Here is a 6,137-nt window from a genome sequence, read left to right on the forward strand (position 1 = left end):
GCGTGTGTAATATTCCGACATAACTGTCCAGTAACATGGGAAACAGTAATTATAATGTGGCTAGTTCAACCAAGCTAATTTATGTTTCCTTGTTTTTTCAAGTACACTGGAACACACTTCCTAGTGAAGCTCGGAACTTTTTAAGCAAACAAAAAAACCCAAAAGCATAGGGATATCCATCCAGTAAACCAGTGTCCATTACGATTAGAACAGACAGACAGACAGACAGACAGACAGACAGACAGACAGACAGACAGACAGACACACAGACAGACAGACAGACAGAGATTTAGGGAGAGATACCTGGATACGTGGACGTAATGAACCTCCAGTGCTCACTGTCGCGAGCTGAGGGTGAGAGAGAAATATAATAATAATAATAAACGTGTATGTGAGTGTTTGTGTGTGTGTGTGTGTGTGTGTGTGTGTGTGTATGTGTGTGTGTGTGTTTGTGTGTGTGTGCGCGTGTCTGTGTGTAGATATAGTATATTTATATATTTATATATATATGTGTATATCTATATATATGTATATATAAATATATATATATATATATATATATATATATATATATATATATATATATATATATATATATATCGGGAGAGAGAGGGGGCGGGGAGAGAAACAAAGATAAAAGAAAATGAGGGAAATGGGGAAGAGAGAGAAAGAGAGAGAGAGAGAGAGAGAGAGAGAGAGAGAGAGAGAGAGAGTTAGAGGGAGAGGGTGAGAGAAAAAGAGAGAGAAAGAGCAAGAGAGGGGGGGCGGGGGGAGGGAGGGAGGAGTGAACATAAACGCACTTGTCCTCCTCTAATCATTCTGTGTTGAAAGACCACTTTGGGACTTTGTATTAAATGTATTATAGGAATTATTGAAAAACACAAAGGCTTGGCAGAACCACACGTGCGCTTTTTTTGGCTGATTCCAAACTCGAAAGCTATCCCAGGAATAACAGACAATATCTTGTATTTGTCTCTTGTGTAAACAGACGTTCAGAGAATAGTCAATTTTGGTGTGCCACTGGAATGGACAAAACGAATGTAACCATTAAACTACATCATGACAAAGATGGCAAACAATCAACGAAATTGGTCAAAAGAAGAGATTGGGGCTGCAGAGTGATGCCTTCACGCAAAACGAAAAAATCCCACTAAGGTACTGGTAGAACTTGAAAGTGTTTCTCTTGAGAATGTTTTACGAGAGTCAAACGTTTACCATTTTGTTCAATTACCTATATAGTGGCGCACATATCTATACGACCACCAAGTTAGAGCCCTTTATCTGTCTCTCAACACAGACTCCAAACACCACACCCCGGGAACTCGCCTCAGCTGGCGTGAAAAACCATGTGAGGGAGTGGTGTTTACACGACACCACTGGGCGTATGACCTGTACACTTTTCACCGGCCAGGGCGCAGACTTCATCGATGAAGGGCAGGGGTCACATGTTCGAGGTCAAGGCGAGCCCCCGGGTATTGGAGGAAGTCGGGTGTGGTCTGTACTGGAGAGAAATTGCTGCACCCAGGCTTCACCAGCCCAAGACACACAGTATGACAGACCTATTAAAGGAAACCATAATGAGAAATAGTGATATACCCATTACAACCAAAATTACTGTTAAGTGCCTTGGTGCTATCATCAGCCAAGAAGAATCCAAGCCAGAAGTCCACGCAAAATGTGCACAAACCACCGAGGCGCTTACAAAACTATGACCAATATGGAAAGATAGAAACAGCTCTGTCAATTCCAAAATCAGATTACTCTATGCCCTCGTCATTTCCATTCTTCTGTATGCTTGTGAATCATGGACCTTGACGGCAGAGATTCAAAGAAAGATCCAAGAAGCCAAAATTAAATGCTTTAGAAGACTCTTTGGCATCACATACAATGACCACGTCACATTGTGAGGAAGTGAGCAGTTGAGTAAAACAACACAAGAGCCACTATTTAGACTTGCTGTTTACTGTGAAACGAAGAAAACTGAATTGGTTTCGCCATGTAACGAGATCGTGCGGCCTATCTAATATCATTATTCAGGTGACTGTGCAGGGGAGGAGAAGAAGAGGAAGGCAAAGAATGAGGTGGACTGACAACATTGCGGAGTAGACATGGAAATCGTTCTCCCCAAACTCAGGCGCCCGCAAAAAAAACCATGAAAAGTGGAGGCACCTAACGAGACTCTCTATCACATAGCGCACCTACGATCCTCTTGGATTATGCCACCAGTTAAGCATAAAGTAAGCAACACAGAATGAATGCTGCACGTATTGAAAAACTTTAAATTGAGGATAGGAGGTAAAAATTCGTGATATTTCTACTGTTATACGTTTCCATAAGTTAACAGTTCATTCACTGAAATGTCTTTAATGAGTGAGTTTGATACAGAAAAGTGTCTCCTTGATGGATTCCAAAGCAGTTGAAATGTGACAACGAGACACAGTACATCGATCACTATTATTGTTGAGAATATGCAAGCAGGATACACAAGGGCGGTTCATTATCAGGGCAAGAACGGCTTAGCCGGTCACTTTTTATCTGCTGGACAGTGGACAAGAGATTTATTGCTGATAATTATTTCTTTGTTTTACTTTTTTAGCAAGAGTTTTACGGCGGTCGCAACTGCGTAAGGTCATATAAGCGCGCGAAATAGTTTCTATATCAGTTTCATGTAAATGTAAACTAATATTTATTATCAACATTCAAAAAGCACTTTGCCAATTTGAAGGTGCGCAAAACCGACGATGGGGGTTCACTGATAAGTTGTTGCACAACCGATACTCTTTCCATCATCTTCGCTTTATCAATGGTGGCTCGCAACTTTGTTGTCACCACTTCCTGTCACAAAGAACAATCTGCACATGAAACAGTTGCAAGTAAAATACGCATGAGAACCTTATGAAACGTATATAGATCACAGTACTGATCTAGCCCCTTCAAACTACAGCGTTTAGACTAATGTAGCGATATCTATCCAGAGTGAGAATCGCTGATGACACAGACCTTGTGGCGTACGTCAGAGAATGACTTTAGTCTATTGACGTAACATTTTACGAGAAGCATGCATTTATTTATGTGGTGATGGAAAAGACGCTAGATTGTTCATATGAACTACTTAGGGGAAGAAAAGGAATGTTCTGCAAGCTAACTGTATACATTGCAACTCAATCATGATAAAACTTAATTTCATATCCATTTTATTGCAATTTCTTGGACAGCCTTAGTATGATAATAAAGCCGACAGGACCTCCCTTTTGATAAGTGAGGAGGTTTACTGCTTCCAACTTGTCTGAGCAAGAAATTGACTTTGGTTTGTCAACTGTATGCTTTTTTTAAAAATGTGATTAGAATGTATAGACTTAAAACATGACAACAAATTATTTTAGTATTTATGAGGCGATCTAAGCGCAATAATATCTATACTATATTATATTTGTTAAAGTCCTTCACTTTGGCTGCCTAAAATTTCCCAACCACTTAACTTTCGGATTTCCAACACAAAAAAGTAGTGGTTCAAAATCAATTAAAGGGTGCACAGTTTTACGGAGGGGCCTGAAGTAACTGCAGTTTAATTTTCAGTGTTTCATTAGTTTCGTTTGGATCTATTCTTGGAAAGGTCCGTCTCCTAGGACCCTATGCAAACAATTGAGTTTTCCGTTCACAAGCTGTGCGCACTGTTTCCACACTTTTGAAGTTATGGAGTGTACCACCATGAAAGCCGAATAGAGAATCAACTTACATCTATTATATATTTGGCAACTTGGAAACACCTGTGTCACTTAAAACTACAAAAGCTGCAGAGTTGAAAGTTGGCAATGTACCTGCAAAAAGATAGATGGGTCTCCATGACGGAGACCCATTTATTTATTTCTTCATTTCCTGAATTTAGACAAATACATTTGACATAAAGTTTCCGTCCTTATTCGGCCCTTCTGATTATTCCACTGAGAAACGAAACAAGTCTGTGCAATTGTCCTCCACAACGGAAGTGCCGGAAGTAATATTTTGCGAGGCGCATTTTGTTTTGGAAATATATATCTAGACCTTCTAATTTTTTGCCTCTCTCAAGATTCATTGTTCCATTCCAGTACAGTGTAAATATAGCAGGCCAATGACTTTCAGTTCACGTTAATGCACCGATCATTCCTTTCATCGAATGGGGTCCAGCTAGTTATACATATTATTGCTATTCTTTGATCAGATTTCTCGGATGATGACAAAATGTTTGGCTCAAGAAACTTTAAAAAACCAATCGATTAATCAAGAAAAACAGACAAGCGCTACAATTACTCACCGGGAAAGAACGAACACGAGAACGAGAACGAGGCATTGCTTCTATTATCGGCATCATCATCGTTATTTTTTTCAAAATTCTCTGAAACCCACTAAAAAGAGAGAGAGAGAGAGAGAGAGAGAGAGAGAGAGAGAGAGAGAGATGAGCAATATATGAAGCTCATTTAATACTGGAATAATGAAATAAAGGAACATCCTGAAAGTGATATCCATTTGTCGTCAGGACTCGATCTGTAAAGTCGCAGAGTCAGATATACGAGTTTGGGAAAGCGAGGTTGTGGTGCTGAAATGATCCAGCGCACTTTTAAAAAATATTATGAGAATACATTCTCAGCTCAAATCACAACTTTGCTCCACTACCGTTCTGACCAAAGGTCACGATACAGTCTCGAGTTTGACGGTAAATGGGTTCAGTTTCTAAAAAGTAATAAATAGGATGTATGTAAAATAAACTTCCATGATTACTATGAAACAACATTAAAAAATCAAAGGAACTGATTCGTAAGTACTCACTCACTTGTTATATTCTTTCCTTAAATTCAAAATCTCTTAGAGTTTATCTATGTACAATCTAGTGTCTTTATATAGTGTAGGTATTTTAACGGCCCCATTAACACAAATCGAGGGTCTCCTAAATGTGCATTATGGTCTCCAAAATGTACATTGTACACTGATTGTTCCTCAAACAGTGGGTTGGTTCAAGAACAATAAACAAAATGTGTTTGGTTTTTTTTTAAATTAATGACAGGGGCGATTGAAATCATAGTGCTCTTTAAAAAACTAGAGACCCGGAAATACCTCATTACTATTTCTGAAGGAATTGATAACAAGAGCTGTTTGTAGTTTGAAGTGGGATGCCTTGTTTGACATATACGATAACTTCTTCTTCTTCTCGATCGCATCACACTTGAAGTCCGGTATCTGTCATAAATTGGGCCGTCCTGGTCAGTTCATCTGGCGGGCCGTATAGCTTCTCTTGTAGCGTCAGTGGGGTTGGCCACGTTTCCTGTCTCAGGGCCCTGTGTGTCTTGCAGTGCTGAAGGATGTGTTCAACAGTTTGGTCCGCCTCTCCACACTGGCATTTTGGTGATTGTACTAGTTTAAAACGAATTGTTCTGTTTTAATGCATTCATTAAAGACCGTTATGTAATGAATGCGTCGGGACAGTACTGTGCTCAGCGGATCAATAACCAGTGAAGTCAATTAGAAAACAAAAAAGAAGAAACTATTTTGATGCGACAATGGGGTATTGATTAAATATAAAATTATATCGAATCACGTGTCAGTGACATTTTATCACCCTAGGTGGTGATCTGAGACTGTTTTATTTAACAGGTGTCCCCACACAAACACGTTTTAAAATTGGGGGTCAACTACCGCGAGGTGCCCATTAATTCCGATAGCACTCTTTGGCGATGAAAGAAAATGTATGCGCTGGTGGAAAAATCACATTAGACATCTATTATTATTATTATTATTATTATTATTATTATTATTATTACTATTGGCGCAACTTATTGTCAAGTATTCCCTAAACTATCGAGCACAGACTCTCCAGCTTTTGCACAATGACTTGTATCAATTTGTCTTAATGGATGAATATGTTTGTAAATAGTTGTTGGCTGTATTCTAGTAAAGTTCTTAATAAATTAATAAGATATCCTAGTATGTGATTTTTATAGAAGTAAAAAGGTTTACAGCTGGGGTATTATCGCTTTTAAAAGCAAGTCAAGCAGCCTTTTTTTCCCCTTATCGAAATATTGTGCTTATTGAAAGCGTTGTTTATAGGCGCTAAAACCCTAATGTTCTGTCAAAATCTTTCGCTGTCTATGGCCGGGCAGCCATTT

Source organism: Aplysia californica, unplaced genomic scaffold (assembly GCF_000002075.1).
Source record: "Aplysia californica isolate F4 #8 unplaced genomic scaffold, AplCal3.0 scaffold00725, whole genome shotgun sequence".
In the NCBI taxonomy this organism is placed as follows: Eukaryota; Metazoa; Mollusca; class Gastropoda; order Aplysiida; family Aplysiidae; genus Aplysia; species Aplysia californica.